General features: G+C 41.8%; 1 protein-coding gene and 1 long non-coding RNA gene across 2 annotated transcripts in view; one reads left to right on the top strand and one right to left on the bottom strand.

The window, feature by feature from the left end:
• The window catches only part of NPAS2 (neuronal PAS domain protein 2), a 194,063-nt gene extending 188,164 nt beyond the window's left edge, over nt 1–5,899 (bottom strand). The window contains exons 1-2 of the mRNA XM_042981167.1: nt 5,872–5,899; nt 1,940–2,013 (exon numbers count right to left, since the gene is read on the bottom strand). The gene's annotated coding sequence lies outside the window, so the exon portion shown is untranslated. The remainder of the gene's footprint in view (nt 1–1,939; nt 2,014–5,871) is intronic.
• Nucleotides 5,900–16,763: 10,864 nt separating this feature from the next.
• LOC122237289 overlaps nt 16,764–21,424 on the top strand; it is a 37,035-nt gene continuing 32,374 nt past the window's right edge. The window contains exon 1 of the long non-coding RNA XR_006215658.1: nt 16,764–16,949. This is a non-coding gene — a long non-coding RNA (uncharacterized LOC122237289). The remainder of the gene's footprint in view (nt 16,950–21,424) is intronic.

Raw genomic sequence — 21,424 nt, forward strand, 5'->3', positions numbered from 1 at the left:
ATGTTAAGCAAACATTGCCCAGCTCAATACAAAGCTGGACATTTTCTCATTTTCGTTGTGTTCCAAATTAGTCATTAGATCTGATGAGAGGCTGACCCCAGAGGACCACACTGGTAGATGTCAGTTGGTGGCTGATCAAAACCTATTGTCCTCAGGGTTAGGTAAGTCAGAGGATATGGCTGGCCTGACCTTCACAATGAGGGTAAACAGTTTCGTGGCAGCACAAGAGAGAATGATAGTGAACAGGTGCCCAAGTCTGCCGGAAATCACATCTCCCCAGAGAGCTGCCATGGGCTTCTTGTGATCAGACCCTTCCATCCTTTCCTGGGCCTACATCCTGGACCCTTTCTCATCAGGATGCCAGCTTCTCTCCCTCCCTCCCTTCCTTCCTTCCTCCCTTGCTCTCTCCAAGAATGGCGCCTATGAGGGTACACATGCTCACCTGGGGGTATATTTTTGGCTAAAGGACTGAAAGCTATTTAGGAAGTTGAGACAGGCTATGTGGAGAAACCAGATCATGAAGTCAGATGGACAAATCACGAGGGGGTCTGTTGTGTAGTGAGTGATTTTTATAGTCACAACCGAGGCAGGTCAGTGACCACCAGCCCCACAGCCTCCCAACCACTCCCTCTGCCTCTTGTCTCTCAGTTCAAACTTCCTTTCCACCAGCCCACCCCCAGGGGCAGAGGAAGAGCTCCCCATGATGGTCTTAGCTGTCCTCCACCACCTACCCCTAAACTCCTTGAACACATGTAATTTTATTTCACACAATTCGTTAAAAATGAAGAAAGAGGGGAGGCTGATCAGGGAAGTCCTCTTTGAGGAGGTTATGTCTCTGTAAAGACCAAGTGGTGCGAATAAAGATGTGAGGGGTGCAGCCTCCAGGAAGAGGAGACAGACATGAGAGCGGACTACAGTGGGAGGGGCAGGTGGGACCGTGCTTGGCAAAGCAGGCAGACTGCCAACACAGGCCCTCCAGGCTTTGGTTTTGCTCAAGGATTTTATTTCAGTTTTGATGAATGTATTTGGAGAGTTTATAAAATGTACTGTTTTAGTCATTTTTTAAGTATATAGTTCAATGGTATTAAGTGCATTCACATTGTTGGGCAACCATCACAACATCCATCTCCAGAACTGTTTCATCTTGTAAAACTATGACTGTACTCATTGCACACTGAGTCCCCATCCCCCTCCCCCAGCCTGTGGTAACCACCATTCTGCTCTCTGTCTCTGTGAATCTGACTACTCTAGCCAGGTTCCTCACACTCTAGGTCCATAAGTAGGTCCTAGAGTATCTGTCCATTTGTGACTGGCTTATTCCACTTAGCCATAATGTCCTCAAGATTCATCCATGTTGTAAGCAGAATATCCTCCCTTTTTAAGGCCGAATGATATTCCATTGTATGTATATACCACCTTTTGTTTATCTACTCATCCACTGATGGGCACTTGGATTGACTCCATCTCTTGGCTATTATGAATAATGCTGGAATGAACATGGGTGTGCAAATGTCTCTTCAAGATACTGCTTCCAGTTCTTTGGGGTGTATACCCAGAAGTGGCATTGCTGGATCATAAGGTAATTCTATATTTAATTTTTTGAGGAAACTCCATGCTGTTTTCCATAGCAGCAACACCATTTAATATTCTTACCAACAATGCACAAGGTTCTCAATTTTTCCACATACTCACCAAAACTTATTATTTTCTTTTTTTTTTAAATAGTAACCACCCTAATGGGTGTGTTTTGGGGGTTCTGAGCAGGGAGGGTGGCATGACCTGGTTTGTGTTTTTAAAGGATCCCCCTGGCTGTTATGTGGGAAATGAAGTTTAAATTACCAGGGTAATTTTGAGGATGAAGAGGCTTCTGTGAGTAAGTATTCAGGGCCAGGGTACAAAGTATCCTTGTCATAGTCAAACCAGACAGGAGTTTACCCACCTCTGTTTGGGAGGCAAGAGTAAAGCAACTCTGGACGCCAAGAGGAGGCAGAGGTGAGGGTGCATCTCATCCATCTGAAACAGAGAGGTGTGAGGGCCCAGATTAATTATACTGGCAAAAAAGGAGAAGAAGCAAACAGGGTGGGGAGGTGGGAAGCTACTACCACTCCCACATGAGGAGGGGAAGTTGATGTCACTGAGTTCAGGGCCCCAGCAGGCCCATTCTCAGGATGCAGGAGGATGAGGGAGATTTGGCTACTGCCACTGACCCCAACTGTGCCCAAGACTTGTCACTGCTATCTCTACCCCATCTTCCACTGGCTGAGCCCAGGTAGGAGATGAAGCCTGGAGCCCCCAAACAGCCTGCAGGGCTCAGCCTCCCTCATTAGCAAGGAGAGTGGGGTGGGACCACGGGGCTGAGCAGGAGCTCAGCCCTCATTAAGGGGTGGTCATGGGAGATAGAATGTAACAGGCCCAGGCTTGGCTGCAGGGTCTGGGGGAGGGAGCAGGATGAAGAAAGAGGCCAGCATTTTTAGAGAGTTGTCCTTTCCTGAGGTGGGGAGATGGGAAGGAAGCAGGGGGACGGTTGGTTGCAGGGGTTAATCCATTTAGCTGCACATTTGTTTTGTTCGTTTTTTTGTTTTTTGTTTGTTTTTGGTGTAACTCTTAATAATAAAATGGTTTAAGAAAAAGAAGGAAGAAAGAAAACTCTGGATACTTAAGGGGTCAAACGTTACATTTTCCTCCATACTCCTTAGTGGATAAAAGAGAAATAAAAATCACTCCACTGAAGTTCCCCCTTCTTGGGAAAGGATGGGCCCTGCCACTTTGACTCCCCTCTTTGTCTGGGACCTGGAGATAGGGGAGAGAGAGGACAGGAGCTTCGATACCCTGAGCTGAGGCAGACACAAAAAAGGCAAAAGGAGGCAAAAGAGAAGCCAGAAGCATTAGATTCAGCTAGATTTGGGGAAGAGGGAGACACTGGAGACCTGGCTGCAGGGCCCAGTGGGATGAGGTGAGCAGGCTGGGTCAGCCAGGACTGGGGAAGCCGCCATATGGAAACTGCTCTGGTGGAGGTCGTCTGCTGTGGGCACTGCTGGTGGGCAGGGAACTGGCTGGTCCAGAGGGTCCTCGTATGGGGAAGATTTGTTTGTTTGTTTGTTTGTTTGTTTGTTTTTAGGAAATAGCTTCCTTGGCTCTGTATTTGAAGTAGAATTTATCACTAAGTGCTCACGTAAAGGGCATTGCATCATACACAGGACGTCCATCTAAATAAAGAGGTAAACTGAAGCAAGCTCAAAATTGTCAAAAAGATGAGTTTATTCAGAAATAGCAGAGGAATTGCAGTTTGGGACACACATGCTGTAGCGAGACACAGGCGAGTCTGATGGAAGGCTTAGGGTGGGCTCTGTTTGTTAGCACAAAATGTAAGGAGGGGTCTGTTAAAATAAAAAAACTGGAGATAAGCTTTGAAAACTCTCCAAGCAGACAAAACCATTGCAGTCATACAAACAAAGCTCAATTCAGCTTATTTTGTGAGACCAGCCTGACCTGAGATGCTTCTGGGAAACATGCCTCTGAGAACCATAAGTAAAATTTCCCAAAGTTGATATGAGGCAACACCTGACCAGTTCCTTATCATTTAAGAAAGTTCCAGTGTTATCAGTTTTCTGTATATCAGGCATTTTATGGGGACTATTGGTCTCTTAGTCCTTAAGTTTTGTTTTCCTGAGGGCATGTGCATAAACTTTTTCATTTTATATCCTCCGGTTCCATTTTAGATCAAAATTCTTTTACAAGGCAATCCCTTCCTCCCTCAGCAGTCCCGCAGAGGAACGTAAGGGTATTTAGTTTTACATTGTTTAGTATTTTTTTCTTGTCTCCTCAACTAATAGTTCATATTTGTGTAGTACATAGCCCAGTGCTCAGTTCACCACTGACTTGCTGATGGCTTATTTATTTATTTATTTATATCGAAGTACAGTTGACACAGAATGTTGCATTATTAGTTTCAGGTATACAACATAGTGGACTGACAATTCTATGCATGATGCAATGCTCACCACAGTAAATGTCATCATCTGTCCCCATACAAGGTTATCACAGTATTGATTATATTCCCTACGCTCGACTTTTCATTCCCATGACTTATTTATTTTATAACTGGAAGTTTGTACCTGGAAGTAATTCCCTTCACCTATTTTGCCCATCCCCACACCTTCTTATTTTTTAAGTTTATTTATTTTGTGAGAGAGAGAGAGAGAGAGAGAGAGAGCGCACGAGCAGGGGAGGGGCAGAGACAGAGGGAGAGAGAGAATCCCGAGCTCACAGCACAGAGCCCAACATGGGGCTCCATCTCACAAACTGTGAGATTATGACCTGAGCCAAAATCAAGAGTCTGATGCTTAACTGACTGAGCCACCCAGGTGCCCCTTCCACTCACCTTTTTAAATTTTTTACTTAGGATAATGACATTGCACTTGAGAAGATTGAAGCTCCCAAGATATGCTTCGTTTGGGGAGCAGGTACTCCCTGTATGGGAAGCTATTTTCTAATCCCCTGAAAGCAATCTATTTATACCCTGAAATCTGAGTTTTTAAGGAAATGTATCATTATTATAGCTTGCATAACTCCAGCTATGTCAAAGAACTATTTCTACTGCCCTAGAATCATTGCAGCTGTGTTCTGAGAGCTCCGTGAGAGGTAGAGTCGGGTACACTGTATTCTCTCCTCATTGCTGTGCACTGGCTTCCCTGTAATTCTGCAAGTGACCTCTTTGTTCTAGGATGGTGCACCTGGATAACAATGGGGAGTGATTACTGCTTGCTTTACCATCGAAAGATTGGGAATACTGCTTTTAAGCCTTGAACTCATTTCCTCTCCTGGCTTTAACTGAGGGCGAGTCAACAACGACCTGGACAGAGAAGGATGGAGCCAGGACAAAGGTGTCCATGCCGGCTATGTTGCTGTCTGCCCTGCCAGTCCTGGGAGGCCCTGTGCTCACATTGAAGACAATGTAGAGACTGGTCAGTCCCAGCCTCTAGGAGTAGAGGGTTCTGAGCAGGTAGAAATTCAGGACAAGTTAAATTTGCCCAATGGGAGGAGTAGGGCATCTGTCAGAGGAAGAAGTTAGGACAGAGAGAATGCTGAGGGCTGAGGCAACCTGGGAAAGAGGGGCTGGTGGGAAGGCCTTGGGAAGCAGGAGCAGAGGGTAGGGGAGTGGGGAGACAGAAGCTGGAAGGTAAGGTGGGTGCGGGCAAGGTTGTGGAGAGCCCCATGCAGGGCTGAGTTTGGACATGACCCCCAGTGGTCACCAGAGACTTTTCTGGATTTCACAGACCATTTATTTTTCTTAAAGCATGGAAGATGGGAAGGGATGAAAGCAGGTTGCCAACTTTATTTTGTCATGGAAGGACACACACACACACACACACACACACACACACAATTCCTTCCCATCAATTATTCTAGTGCTTTCATAAATGAAAAGATACTATAACACCCTTAAGAAAAAAAATAGAAAGAACAAAGTGTCAAAATAAATACTCCTGAGAAGTGACAGCCAGCAAACTTATATCACAGACTGGGAATATCATTGCAGGCTGGCAGGGTACACAGGCCTGCCCTGTCACCCCCAATGGAAAGCTGTGGGGATTGTCTGGGAAGGGGGACTCAGCATGAGGTCTCAGGCAGGCCGGGAGCTGGACTGGGCTGAGCACTGGGTATCAGGGAGACAGTTAGCAGGCCACTGTCAGAAGCCATTGTCATAAAATGTCCTCTGAGCCCATTTTCTATCCATAGCTACCAGTCACCCTGTCTCACCTGGACCATGAATGGCCTCCCCACTGCTCTCCCTGCTTCCACTTTCATAATCTACTCTCCACATGGCAGCCAGAGTTATCTTTGAAAAAGTGACCTGATCATGTTTCTCACCTGCTACCATCCTTTAATAGTCTGCCAGCAGGCCTAGCATGGAGTCAAGGCTCCCTTGAGCAGTCTTTGTCTGTGGCTCTGACCCACCGGCCCTCCTGGTTTGCAGGGGTGCAGCCACAGTGGACATTGTTCAATCCTTCCTCCTCTGTCTGGAACACGTTCTTCCTGCCCTTTACCTCCTTAACTCCATCAGGTCTCTGCTGAAAGAGAACATCCACAGGGGGTCTTTCCAACTGGGCTCCTGCTGTCTCCCATGTCACCTGTGTTGTTCTGTCTTCATAGCAGGTGTGTGCATAGTGTGTGTGTTGACTGCTCCTGCATTTGGAGATTTGCTAGAAGAACCCACGGGACCCACCATGTAGTTGTGCCCATGGCTAAGATTTGTAACAGTGACATAGTAAGGATACACACCTAGATCATCAGGGAAAAGACACAAGTGGAATCTGGAAGAATCTGTGTGTAGGCTTCCTCATGCTCTCTCTCTCCAGTGAGGGTCATGCAGAGCACCTCCTCTCCTAACAGCAAAAATGCAGCAATATGTGTGTAATGTTTCTGCCCAGGGAAGCCCGTTACAGACTCAGCACCTAGGATTTGTACCGGGGGCTGACTGCATGCACACCCTCTGCCTAGCACATACCAAAATTCCAGACCCCTTGGAGGAAAGCAGGTGCATAAACCGCATCATGTGCACAAACACAGGAAGCACAGGGAGCCACCTTTAGCAGTTAACTATTGATCAGGGACACTTTGGAAGCCAGTTCTCAAAGGTCAGCCCAGGCCCAACACTGCAAGCTGGCTTTCTATGCAAAGGAGCCTCAGGCCTGCTTGGTTAACCCCTTGTTGACACAAGTTGTAGGTAAAACTTTATCTTTGTGTCTTTTTCGATGGGGACAAGACCCTGTCTACCATGTCCCCCACTATACCCAGCACTTGGCGTATCGTAGGCTCTTGGCTGAGTGCTTAAGAGCATAGAAGTGTCTGTTGGGAGCACTGGTCTACTGCTTCTTAGCTGTGACTTGGACAAGGTCCTTCACTTCTCATGGCCTCAGTTTTTTCATCTATAATAAGGGGGCTCAAACAGTCCTTCCTCACAGAGTGGTTGCAGCGGTGCAAAACAGAATACTGTGTTCAATGAATGTAACCTGAGGTACAGACCTGGATTTGCAACCAAGTGTGGACACCAGAGATACCTATTCGAGAGACTTGAAAAATAAACGTGATTAGCCTTGGAGGCCCAGGAAGACAGAGACTTGCAGTTGTAAGTCTAATTGGAAGAAAAGATGTAACAGAATGAGGTTGCTGTGTTTGGTGTATGGACTAGTGATAGATCTTCCTCAATAGCCATGTTCCTAACCCTCTGTCACCCTGTCAGCAATGGATCATGTAGTTTCTCAGTCTCCACGTCTTCTTGAGGAGGAGCCTGGATCCAGTAAGTGGGTCCTGATGAGGAATGCTCTGCCCTTCAGGTGTGCTCTAGAGACGCTGATCTTTGCTTGCCCTGCCCACTCTCTCCTTCTGGGGGCATCTGCCCTGCCCCACTGTAGCTGCTTGGGTGGCTCTGTTCTGCTCCACAGGGCCCTGCCTCGGCCTCACTGACTGGACTGGACCAGTTGCCACAAGGGCGATTAGCACTGGCTGGCCAGGGGTTCTGACCTGTGAGCTTGGCTTGAGAGGATGAGATGAGCCGGACCTAGAAGATTCTTTTCACAGGAATTTGGAATCAGTTCCTGAGAGACATGGCTGGCTAGCAATGGGGCTCCAATGATTTTGGGCCAGGGCAGGCTGGATCACTTGTGAAAGTGATGAAGGAGCAGAATTGCTAATGTACAGGGTGAGGACTGGATAGAAATGGAAAGGCCATGAGAAAGACATCCCTTAGCATTGCCTTGGGCCTGGGGAGCTTTCTTGTTCCAGATCCAGAGCACATGCATCTGATAATTTGAGGCAATTTAACCAAGAGTTTGGGCTCCACACTTGGATCTGCATAGACACTGCCTCGTGCAAGCTGTATGACTAGTCCCTTAACCTCTCTGAACTTCCATCTCCCTAGTTATGTGATAAGGAGAGTAATATTGTCAACTGCATAGTGTCAATGTGAAGCCTATGTGATATCATACAGGGCTTTGCACAGTTTCTGGCATATGGTAAGCACCTAAAAATGTTAGATAGTATTATGATATTTTCATAACTCCTCTATTTCTCAAGGTCCTTCTGATGGTTCTCTGTTTCTGACCATCACAAATAAAAACATGTTATAATAAACGATCCTTTCCTCTTTGGAAGGATTCTTATAGAGAAATCATAGTTCCTAATGCTTTGTCTTCCAGTGTCCTGTAATCTCATCTGGAAAGAAAGAACATAGTTATTTTGCAGTATTTTTTTTTTTTCTGACAGCTGATTGCCTTTTTCAAAGCATTCAGAACTCCACCTCTGGGTTTAACTACAGGTAGAATGCTTCTGTTAATTCCCATAGGGCCCCATCAGTGAATTTACAATTCTCTGGAAGTAGGACTTTAATAAAAGATGACAATGTCTTTTTTATTTTGACCCCAACACTGTCTTTTTGACCAATGGAAGTTTATTAATTCTCACGATGCTACTTAATATATGTGACAAGTGTCCATGATTGATTTGGCATTTAGAAAATGTTAAAGAAATGAAGCCATTCAATAGGAACAACACAAACCATAGTCTTCTAGAGCCATCGGGCCTGCAGAAGTTCATACTCACCCCCTTAATCACAGATACCAAGTCTCCTTCATCCATTTGTCTAAGCATCTCCCTGCCTCTAAGATGAGCCTTTCCATTAAAGCAGTGATGAAAATGATTTTTCTTTCCATCACAGAATTTAAACTTCTTTTAATGATAGAACTTTTAAATGTAACCAATGAAATATGACTCAGGGGATTTGGAGAAGTGCCTTCTCTCTCAGCTCATTATATTCTTATTACAGCTTCCACTCTCAAATCTTTTTATCAGAGGAATGATGCACTCTTTGGGTAACAGAATTGAACACCACCTTTTGACAGCCAGGACCACAGTTTTTTAGATTATACATGGATGCCTGTATTAAAAGAATGAATTTTTTTCTCATGCTGCCTTCTCATTAAGACCGACCAGCCACTTTCTCTCTCCTGGGCTATTACATCTGGCTTCTAGCAAGACTTTCTTAATCCTGTCTCTTCCCTCCTCCTCCACCCTTCCACTTTATCAGCTACTCTGAAGCCCAGATGAGCTTTCAAAAACCAGATCTGATGCTCTTGTTAAGAACTAGTGCTGACTGCTCTGAAACCAGGATAAAACTGAGCCTCCTCAGCACATCTCAGGACAACTCAGGGCTCCTCTCATATATATTACATTTTTATGTATTTTAAGCTCATCAACACAGTTTTGTAATTATTGCTTTATGGAGTTGTTTTTAAGTCAGGTAAGAGGAGAAAAAAGGTACAAAATACTTTATTATCTATTATATATTTACCTTGCAGTTACCCTTACCAGTGCTTTTTATTTCTTTGCATAGATTCAAATAACCAATTATTATCCTTTATTTAAGCCTAAAGAACTCCCTTTACTGTTTCTTATAAGGCAGGTCTGTCAACAATGAATTTCTCTGTTTTTGCTTATCTTAGAATTTCTTAATTTTTTTTTTATTTTTAAAGGATAGTTTTGCTAGATACAGATTTCTTGACTCACAGTTCTCCTCCTTCCTTCCCACTGCCAGTATTTTGAATATGTCATCTCACTGCTTTAGGCTTCCATGGGCTCCAATGAGAAGTTGAGTTTTAATCTTATCGAGGAGCTCTTGTTCTCATGATTAAACATTTCTCTCTTGCTATTTTCAAGATTCTCTCTTTGTCTTTCAACAGTATGATTATGATGTGACTAGGCATGGATCTTTTTGAGTTTGTTTTATAGGAGTTCATTGAGTTTCTTGGATGAACAGATTCATGTCTTTCATCATATTTTGGAAGTTTTAGGCCATTATTTCTTCAAATATTCTTTCCATCTCTTGTTCTCTCTCTCTCCTGGGTGTTTCATTATACATATGCAAGAACACTTGGTGGTATCCCATACATTTTTGAGACTCTGCTCATTTTTTTTTATTCTTTTTTCTTTCTGACTGGGTAATTTCAGTTGAACTTTATTCAAGTTCACTAAATCTTTCTTCCGTCAACTCAAATGTGTTGTTCAGCGCCTCTAGTGAATTAACCATTTCCAGTTCTTATACTTTTAAACTCCAAAATTAGGTAGGATAATTTCTATCTCTTTATTGCTATTCTCAATTTGGTAAAACATCATTGTCTTACTTTCCTTTAATTCTTTAGACATGGTTTCATTTAGTTCTTTGGACATATTTATAATAGCTGATTTAAAGACTTTGACTAGTAGGTATAACACTGGGGCCTCCTCAGGGTCCATTTCTATTAACTGCTTCTACCCTCTCCCCACTCCTCACCCCACTTCCCGCCCCATTCACGATCCATACTCTGCTATCTCCTGTGTTTTATAATCTTTCATTGAAAACTGTACATTTTAGAAAATATAATATGGCAACATTGCCATTTCCCTACTTAATGACAATGTTTGAAGGCTAAAATAATTTCTAAATCATAATTTTATCTTCTCTATTTGGTCCAGTATGGGCATATAGCAGGTGTTCAATAAATGCTTGTTAAATAATAGCGTAGAAAATTCTTAAAAAGTACAGGTCCATTCAAAGCCTACATAGAGTTCCTTCACTAAGACCCAGGAGAATGGAGGCAAAATGAAACAGGTAAAGCTTATCTTTGATGTGGTGATAGCAAAAATCCCAGACATCTACTGGAAATTAATTACAAGAATTATAGAGTGCTATCAAATCTTACTTCAGGGTCCTACCCACCAGCAGCACGTAAACTTCTTTTTGGCCCAACATAGAATTTTACGTAACTAATGACACTTTAAAGATAACATTGTGCAACATATCCTATTTCAAATGAGAACTCAAGGTAACAGGAAATTAATGTGCTCGGAGTAAGACAGTTAATTTGATGGAGGGCCCAACTTTCATATCCTGTAGTTTAGTATTCTTCCCCAACTTCCTACTGTTCTTTAAGGTGGAAGACATGGGAGCCCAACATGTGAATCTCCACGGGTGGTGGAATACCAAGAATAGAGGTGAATAAGCATGGGGCTTGGGTTTGGAAGATGAAAGTTCAGATCTGATTCTGCATTAATAATTGTGTGTTTTGTTCAAATACCTTCACTTGTTTGAGACTTCGCTTAGTGCAAAATATTGATGATAACAACTGGGCTATTGGGAGGATTAAGTGAAATGATATAAGTGAATCTTATACTTATGCTCTTAAAAGTTACAAGAGTGGGGGGAAAAACTTATAGAAGAAAATGACCCTTCTGGGTTCTCTCTCTTTCTCTCTCTCTCTTGTTCTCTTTCTCTCTTTCTTTCTCCCTCCCTCCTTCCTTTTTTTCCTTCCTTCATTCTTTTCTTTTTTCTTTTCTCTTCTTTTCTTTTCTCTTCTTTCCTTTTCCTTTCCTTTCCTTTCTTTTCTTTCCGTAAAAACTAACATCATATATGGGGTGCCTGGGTGGCTCAGTTGGTTAAGCATCCGACTTTAGCTCAGGTCATGATCTCATGGTCCGTGAGTTCGAGCTCTGGGCGAAGCTCTGTGCTGATAGGTCAGAGCCTAGAGTCTGCTTCAGATTCTGTGTCTCCCTCTCTCTCTACCCCTCTCCCGCTCACACTCTCTCTCAAAAATAAATAAACATTAAAAAAATTTAAAAAGACACTAATGTCATGTAAGAAGAAAATGTCTTTGAATGTACATATGAAAAGAGTAAAATATTCCCTCAAACTAAAAAAAGAGCTAGTATGTTTTAGTTCTGGACAAGTAAGTCACTGCTCATCTTCATAACTGGGGATAAAGTTAGGTGCTGAATTAGAAAATAAATACATGGAATTTTAACCACTTTCCTCTTTTAGTCTTTGAAGGCTGGATCAGACTGATAAAGTGTATTTGTTCTGTGCACCTAATTTCTTCCCCACTTTACTTCTCCTTTTTGTTACCTATTAAGTGTCAAACACTGTGGTGAGATCTGAGTAGCCAAGAGTGACATAAGCAACAGCCTCAGCTCTCAGGTATTCTAGATCTGCAGTTGACATCACTAAAAAGAAATGTATGCCTCTGTTAAAACAAAAACAAACAAACAAACTCACAGGTATAGTAGTATGGTCTCATAAATCCTTGTTAAGGGCTGAATTGTGTCCTCCCCTCAAATTCATATGGTGAATTGCTAATCCCTACTACCTCAGAATGTGACTATTTGGAAATAGGGTGTTTAAAGATGTAATTAAGTTAAGATAATATCATGAGGGTGGACCTTAATCCAATACAACTGCTTTTGTTTTTTTGTTTTTTTAATAAGAAAAGGATATTAGGATACAGACACATCCAGAAGAAAAACCATGTGAAGACACAGAGAAGATGGCCATCTATAAGCCAAAGGGAGAGGCCTCAGGAGCAATCAAACCTACTGACACCTTGATCTTGTACTTCTAGCCTCCAGAACTGTGAGGAAACAAATTTCTATTGTTTCAAGTCACCCAGTTTGTGGTACTTTGTTATGGTAGTCAGAGCTAATCAATATAATCCTCCACTGGGATTGAAAACTTGGGACATTAGTACTGGCACAGTTGGTTCAAAACAGTGTCAGCATGTATAATTTAACTCATATGTTGAGATGTTAATAAATGCATTATGGTTCTGAGAACTCTAAGGATAAGATTTTATTAATATAGTTTTATTTTACCTACCCCCACCACCACACACGTATCTGGAGGATGGAGCTGGACTGCCTATTCATCTCTGAAGGAAAGATGAGGTCTTGATGCAGGAATAGAACAGACACCACTAACTCCTGAGTTATGAGATAAGATGTGAAGCACAGTACTAACATGGAAAAATGCTTATTCTATAAGGTTAGAAGAAAAGAGGAAGATGATAAATCTTATATTTAACGTAATTCTTATGTAAAAACAATAGATGTTGTCAATTATAAGAATGGAAAACATATTGGCAGGAAATACATCATAACATTTATAGTAATTGCTTCAGAAATTAGTACAAAAATTTATTTTTTCTTCTTTTTCTATTGCCTACTTATCCGAGTTTCCCACATTTTCTGTAGTGGGCCTATTTCCTGTTCTTATGAAAAGAAAATCATTAAGGTATGTATTGTAAAAAGATCCCAAATTTGATGGTGATTTCTGGAGTGTATGGCTGTCCTTTCTCTGCTTCAAAATGTTTTCTCACATAGAAACCAGGTAAAATAGGAATCTAACACATTTCTATTATTTAGACCCAGATGATGTGAACTTTTGATAATTCATCATACTTTTTATGAAGGGATAGATTTAATAAAGTAAATTTATACTCAAACCAGTTCAATGAATATTCTATTTTAAAAATAAAGCTGTTTCTAAAAACTTAAAAAAAAACAACTACAACTCCAATATAGGACTGTCATGTCTGCATATAAAAAAAGACCTTTCTTTGAGGTCTTCATTAAAAAAGGCTCTCAGAACACCCCTTCTTAGCAAATACTTGGTTATCTTAGGTTCTGTTCCTGTATACATAGAATACTAGCAAATACATACATGGTTTACTGGCAGCATTCTAACAGCTTCACATATATTAACTCAAGAAGTCCCCACAATAATCTTATGAAGGATTCCATTACTGTCCTAATTTTTCCAAGGAAGAAACTGAATTACAAACAGGTGAGTAATTTTCCCAGGGCCATACAGTAAGTGGTGGAGCTGAGATTTGAACTCTGTCAGCCTGGCTCTGGGGCTCCTGCTCTTAACTGCTTTTCTCTGTGGAGGGGATGTGACACAACAGCTCTGGTCTTAAGACATCATTGACAATGTGGCTTGACATCGATTCAGCCAGGACTTTACCTTCTTTTCTCCTTACATGTGAATTAGTGAAGTTGACTGTCTGCCTGGTGGGGTATTATAGTAAGGAGGAATCTGTTTACTAAGTGCGTGTCCCTGAAGACAAAAACAAACAAACAAACAAACAAACAAAGAAAAACCACTCTGTTGGCAGCAGTATCATCTCATGCTCCATCTCCACTGTTCATTTATTCTTTTTTTTTTTTTAATTCTGGTGGACTTTATTATAAGTTTCCAATAATTCAAATGAACTCTGTTCACAGAGTGTGATCACATGCTTCTCTCTTCTATTCATTTTTAACAACTTTCTCAAGTTAGAGATGCCCAATTTAACAGAGAATAAATTAGTAGCCCTGTAATATATCTTGGGAAAGTGTAGAGAAAATACTCCCTTGCTGCATTTGGCAAATCAAATAAGCAAACTAGCGCATGTTCTTAGAAGAGATTCAATTCTTAGAAACTCTCCCCATCACAGAGCTGTGAGGACAATTGCAGATTAATTAATTTAAGTGAATTGGAAGTGATAAATACAAAAGAACATTTTCTGAAGATGGCTTTGTCTGTGTTTTAAATTGAAACTCCACAGATGGAAAAACCTATTTAAGTGACCAGTTCACTGAGCAGGCTTCTTATTTGTATGCATGGAAAATCCAAGAGACCCATCCACGGTGCTGGCCAAGAGTCTGCCCATGGGAGACGTTCGTCACTGTTTGCTCTTTCTCTTCTGGCAGATGCCTGCGCCACAAAGACAAGGTTCCTTGTTATTTACCTTTGATGAAGCTGGTTTCCATTTTCAGAAAAGTTCCCAGTTTGGTGTGAGGGTCAGTCAATTTTAGCCAAAAAAGATATCCAGGCAGCTGACTCTGGTGTCTCCAACTGTGGGCAGTTGTGGCTGCAGTCAGGTAGGCAGGGTTTCAGGGTCCTCACTGAGCTTTGTGGTGGAGGGTCTTTTGATTTTTCTATGCAGGGAAGTCAGAGGTTGGATTCAGGGACAGCATGTTAAAATGGGATAAGGTAAAAAAGTCAAAGAATGAACTGCCTTTGGAAAGAGAGGGAATAGGAAGCCAGGTTCAGGGTTGTCCTCCTTCCGCCTTGCCTGTGGCTAGTTTTTCTAGGGGAGCTGCCTGAATTGATCCCAGAGCATGGCCTGAAGTAAAAGGCCTCCTCCTGCCCATTGTTCTCTAGCCAGAATGTGTTGGGGCCCAAATGTCAGCCTCTTCTGAAGCTCTCTCCCCTAAAGAAACCCAGTGTTGGAGTTTTGGTTGTGACTTAATGGTTTTATTATTTCCTTTTCATTCTCCTCTGTCTTCCAGCATCCACTGACTAGCAATGGAGAAAGGATTTCCTATGGGATCACAAGGTCTTCTTTTGTTTACTTTTTTATGTGTTTCCTTCAATCTTTAAAAGTTAGAAAGTGCTGAATCAATAGCAATTCGGGAGCTGTGGGCCAGAGATATGGACTGCAGCTCCCTGCTCATTGAAGAACTCTGTGGCTCCTTAGAGAACTCAGGGGACAAACCTGACAGACACAGAGGCAGGAGGTTTACTATTATCCATTTAAACTTCTTGATGGTTAGTTTTGTTAGCTACAAAATGGAGATGAAATACATAGCCCACAGCTTTATTGAGTGGAATACAAAGATATAACAATTTTGTTTTTTTAAACAATTTTGTCACATTTATTTTTGAGAGAGAGAGAGAGAGAGAGAGGAGAGAGAGAGAGAGAAAGTGGGGGAGGGACAGAGAAACAGGGAGACACAGAATCTGAAGCAGGCTCCAGGCTCCAAGCTGTCAGTACAGAGCCCGATGCAGGGCTCGAACCCACAAACCATGAGATCATGACCTGAGCCGAAGTCAGATGCTTAACCAACTGAACCACCCAGGTGCCCCAAGATATGACATATTTTAAAGCCTCTTTGAAACTATAGCCATTCAAATATAAGCAAGAGCTCACTGGAGCTGAAGACTGCTACCACCTTATAACAAAGATGATGTAGTCCTTGTGTGTGGAAATCTGATTATTAAACCCGTTTCTTGAATTGCCATCATTCTCTGACAAGGCTCAGGATTTTACCCAGCCTATATTATACAGACTAAGAAATAATGCATCACGTGCCATATCATAGCACTTAAATGGTCACTTCCTTCCTTCTGTAATTGATGGAAAGTTGTATCCAGGGAATGTCATTCCTACCTTGACTCATTCCATAAATATTATGAATCACTTGCTCCGTGGCCCCATTAAATTTGATTTACAAAGTGAGCAGGTTCATTGAGCTCTCTGTCAGACTTCTAGTGGGGGATATGCAGGGAGGCTCTGTGGTGTCATTCTTTTGGCATATCCAGCACCCAGCACGCCTGTCTGACAAATAGCACATGCCAAGGGATCTGACAGATGAAAGGACAAATCAAACAGCAAGCAACTGTTGCTCTTTGTCTTTGCTAATGCTTACAAAGTCTTTTACATCCTTTTTGCTAAAGAGCCAGCAGAGTTCAAAGAGCTTTTAGAGAGGACTCCCAACACTGCCAAGGATATCTCGGTATGTTCACTTGGTACGTTTGCAGAATTTAATAGGCCAAATAATTTATATTCTGTTCCAATAATTTGAGAAGTGATAAATTGAAAGGGTATTTTTTAGAGGGGGAGGGTGTAGAAAAAGTGAATTATACAACAGACTTGACTGTGGTATTATTTACATATTGGTCTTTTTATTTTCTTCAGTAATACGTAATTCAGTCTTGCAGCTACTCAAACAGAAGTTAGGAAGGTAGCACTGCACTTAAATGTTGACAAAATGATTGATTGCTCTTTAGGTCAGTGGAGAGAACAGAGTGCCATGTTTATGGAATTCTGCCTCTCTTATTGTCATGGAGATGGGACACCATATTAAAGTGAGTATGCCAGCACTATAATTTAGAGCCAGATTTGAAAGGAAGAGGGAACTGAATTCAAGTGTTGTTTTGGTTTCTTGGGTTTTTGTTTTTGCTAATGTCATGCCGATTTTTAAGTATAAAATGAGTTCAATGTCCATAATTGATATTACTAAAACTGAACTTGGGAGACCTTCATAGCTCCATGGCTCTGATTCCATAAATTGGCTGCAAAAGTTCAGTTTTACCACAGGTAGGTCATAGATGAGACTACTGATTGGAACAAGACAAATAAGAGCAGAAATGGGTTTGGTGAGGAAGATAGTGTGGACTTGGATAAGAGATGTTAGTGAGGATCCCATGGAAAGGTCCAGCAGTCAACTGAAATATGAGTCTGGAGAGCATGAGTAAAGACCAGTGAGCAAAGTGGATCTGGACATTGTTCAGAGTCTAGAGCATGTGTTGCCAAGGTTTTTCAGTAAAGGACCAGAGAGTAAATATTGTAGGCTTGTGAACCATAGGGTCACTGTAGCATCTCTGTCATTGTAATGAAGAAGCAGCCTAAACAATATGTAAATGAGTCAGATGTGTCTATGTCCCAATAAAACTTTATTTAAAAAACTAGAGTTGGAGTGGGAGTTGAGGGAAGGGCAAGAGAGGGTGAAATTTGGCCAGAGGGATGGAGGCTCCTGACCTCTGCTCTAGACTATGGAAATGAGTATGAAATGAGTATGGGGGTGGGGGGAGGGGAAGATAAACAATGTCCAAAAGAGAACCTGAAAAATGCCTATGTCATAGGCAAAAGCAGAGAAGGAGCCAGGGAAGGAGAAAGAAGCATTTCCAGAGGAAGGAGGGGAATCCAGAGAGCCAAGTGCTTCAGAGACAAAGAGCTGGAGTTTTAAGGAGGAGGAGTATTCAATGATGTTAAAATAACACCAGGGGGTTCAGTGGGAAGAGTACTGTGCAGAGATGATTGGAAAAAGTTTGTAGAATATGTCTGATTTTTGAGAATGCAGTCAGGGGAGAGATGGGCACTTAAGGCCATTAAATGCAGGTGGTTGTCAAGGTGATAAGGTGACAGTTTTAAAGATACGGATGTCTTTTGAGGTAGAAGGGGAGGAAGCTGAGAGTCTGTGGCAGAGGGCCTCAATCTTCTCAGGATTAAGGGAATGATAGGATATTCACAGCCAAGGAGAATACTCACCTGCTGTATGCACAGTTGCTAAAGTAAAAGACCATGTCTGCCTTCAAGGAGTTCAAAGATAGTGCGGGGATTGTGACAGTGTTCAATAATTATAACACTATAAAGACTGCTATAGTAGAGTCTCTAGAATGATGGAACAGCATCCCATCCCCCATTCCCCACCCCACCTTCCAGCCTTTACTTCCCTTTGGAATTGTATTACACCAACGACTGTGACCACAATGCCCTAAGTTAAAACAAACACCACTGTTAGCTGGTTGATTTGGTCAGTGTTGAGACACGAGCTGGGCTGAAGTCAGGTCCAAATTGATGATCTTACTTTGAAATCACACTGAGCAACTTAATGTGCACTTTACTTTGTAGGGGGCAGACACTACTCAGCACAGTCATTATTTTAACCTAGAGAAGAAAGAGGTGGGTTGTGAAGGGGCTCAGAAGAGGGTAAGTAAGATAGGAGACAAGGGGGTTGGACAAGGGGGTTGCTAAGTGCCACACGACCTCTTGAAGGAAGAGTAGTTTTTAAAAGCTTGTTTTTCAAAGAAACGGTATTGCAAGTGGCCAACCTCAACATGGGTCCCAGTTCTCTGGGTTATGGCCTTTAAGTGTTTGAGTTTTATTCAACATTTATAGGAGAATGAACTTGTAAGTTTTCTGAGAGGTGAGGAGACTCATCTCAGTACGATGTCTCATTTAAATAGATTATTGTTGATGGCATATTTAATTTGACCTCCCAGTTCATTTACTCAGCGGCAGGGGTTTGTGGCTATGTCAACATCTTGCCAAACAAATGACTGAAAAATGAAAACACTGAACCAGTGAGTTGAGTCTTGTTAGTGATGTTTGTTTATATGCATGGCTGAAATAATAGGCTGCTTTTTGAGTCAATGACTCATTGTGTTAGAGGTGGACACAATCTAGGAAAGCTGGGAAGGGCAGTTGGAGCACAGTTATGCTCTCATATTTTGCATATTTTAGAAGGGAATGATGGCAATGTAGAGCCAACAAAGTGGGGAGAAAGCAAAGGTATCTGGAGACAGGTGAAAATACTTGATACTCAGAGTAAATGATGCAGAAAATTCTCTTGATGGAGCTAAAAGTCTTACCTTTTAACAGTGGCTTTCAGTTCTTCCCCCCCCCCCACACACACACCCAAACCTACAATAAGATATGCATTTTACAAAACAATCCAATTACAACACACACACACACACACACACACACACACACACACACACGAACACACAAATAAGGCAAGTTTCATCAAATGGTTACATCACTGTATGCCCTGATGCTTTCCTTCTATTTTCTTCCATTTCACTGAAAGAAATGGTGTAATCATTTACTCATGGGTTGGTACTCATGATTCAAAGACCACAGATTTAAAATCTCAAAATCGTCAATCTGTGCTACCACAGAGGATTCCAAGGGTCGTAGAGAGAAGGTGTAGTTTGCACATTGCCATTCTCAGTCAGAACCCATGAGACTGAATGAGTGATACTTTTTCTCCAGGCTTTTATCAGTGTTCATCAGAAGTCATACAGGTAGAAATGGCCATCCAGGAACTGCCTAACCTACGGGGAGAAACTAACAGATACTGTATTTCTCTGAAGGAAGCCTGGAGATAGATTTTAAATGCTTGGAATTTAAATACTTCTGAAATAAATTTAAGAAACAAAATTCAGAATCCATATACAGCTTGGATAAAATTCTTCTCTCTGAACCTTTTCAACATCCTTTTCTTCCTTGTGGACTTCAGAAAAAATAGCCAACTGCAGACAAAGGGTCAGATGGAGTTCTATGGTGACACGAACTAGGTTCTAGTAATAAGATGCATATGTTACATCTTTCCTTTCTACTACACAAAGAGATTTATTTTGCAATTAGTCAACAGGGCCACAAAGAATAAGGACTGTCAAGGCAAAATCTTGAAATGCTGACTTCTAGCTGATAAAGTTTATTTTATGGATGCTGCACCGGAGACAGCTAAAAAGCATGGAGTTGATGACTGAAGACTTGGGTCTGATGATTAGGGTTCACCTCCTAGCTCTGTAGTTTATGAACCTTGTCATAGGTTGGCTTCCCTGGAAAGCAGACACTGAGATCAGGGTTTGAGTGCAATACTTTATGTGGGAAATGAGTGAACTAGGGAAGGCAGCCAATACAAAGTATATTTTTCCCTTGTTTTGTTTTTTTTAATTGTAAAATGTACCTAACATAAAATTTAACCATTTTAACTCTTTTTGAGTGTACAATTCAGGGGTGGTGAGTGTATTCATTCACATTGTTGTGAATTCATCACCACTATCCACAACATCTTCTATGTCCTGACATGAAACTCCATACCTAGCTAAACAATATTGTTTAACCTAAATAACGCCCCCTCCCACCTCAGCGCCACTATTCTTTTTGTCTCCATGATTTTGATTATTCTAGGTTCCTCATGTAAGTGGAACCATACAGCATCTGTCATTTTGCATTTGATTTATTTCACTTAGCATAATATCTACAATTCTCATCCAAGTTGTAGCGTGTGTCAGAATTTCTTTCCTTTTTAAGGCTGCATAATACTCCATTGTATGTATACGCCACATTTTGTCCATCCATTTGCCTGGTGAAGGACATTTGGATTGCTTCCATGTCTTAGCTGGAATAATGCTGCTATGAATATGGGTGTACAGGTATCTTTTGGGGCCTTTGCTTTTCACTTCTTTTGGGTACAAACCCAGAAGTGGGACTGCTGAATCACTTGATAACTATATGCTTAACTTATTGAGGAGCTGCCATACTGTGTTCCACCCTGGCTACACAATTTTACATTCCCACCAGCCATGCACAAGTGTCCCAATTTCTCTATACCCTTGCCAACACTTGTTATTTTTTGTGTTTGTTTTTGTTTTTAATCAAGACAAGGTGTTTTGATTAGCAATTCACACTGTGGGGGAACTGGATTTCAGTCTACCTGAAGCCTCTGGGAGGCAGTACAGAGCACACTTTGGAATTGTCCCCATTTGGAAGCTGGGAGTATTCTTTTTTTTTTTTTTTAATAGTTTCTTCATGAAATTATTATGCCATTTCTTTTTTTAAAAAAATATAATTTATTGTTAAATTGGTTTCCATACAATACCCAGTGCTTATCCCAACAAGTGCTCTCCTCAAGCTGGAGGCACTTGCATCAACTCCTGTCCTATTGGCTGAGGGAGGCCTGGGGTAGTCCTCAGGCAGACAGCTAGAGATTCTCGCAGTAGAAGGCCTGGCTACGTGTGGGAGAACTTGGCCGGGATGATGTGAATGTGAGAGGGCACTGACAATGCCTCCTGATGCCTCCTCAGTCCAGGTCAGTAAGCTTCCTTTGACTAGGTTTCCTCATCTGTAGCACAGGGGTGAAAACACCACATTCATATCATAGGATGGCCATGAAAATACTTGTGGGGGCTTTGTGAACTGGAAAGTTCTAGCCACATGGGAAATAATCTGCTTCTGAGGAGGACTTCTGTGGAATTGATACATTTCCGAGATTGCTAGTA

This window comes from Panthera tigris, chromosome A3, assembly GCF_018350195.1.
Source record: "Panthera tigris isolate Pti1 chromosome A3, P.tigris_Pti1_mat1.1, whole genome shotgun sequence".
In the NCBI taxonomy this organism is placed as follows: domain Eukaryota; kingdom Metazoa; phylum Chordata; class Mammalia; order Carnivora; family Felidae; genus Panthera; species Panthera tigris.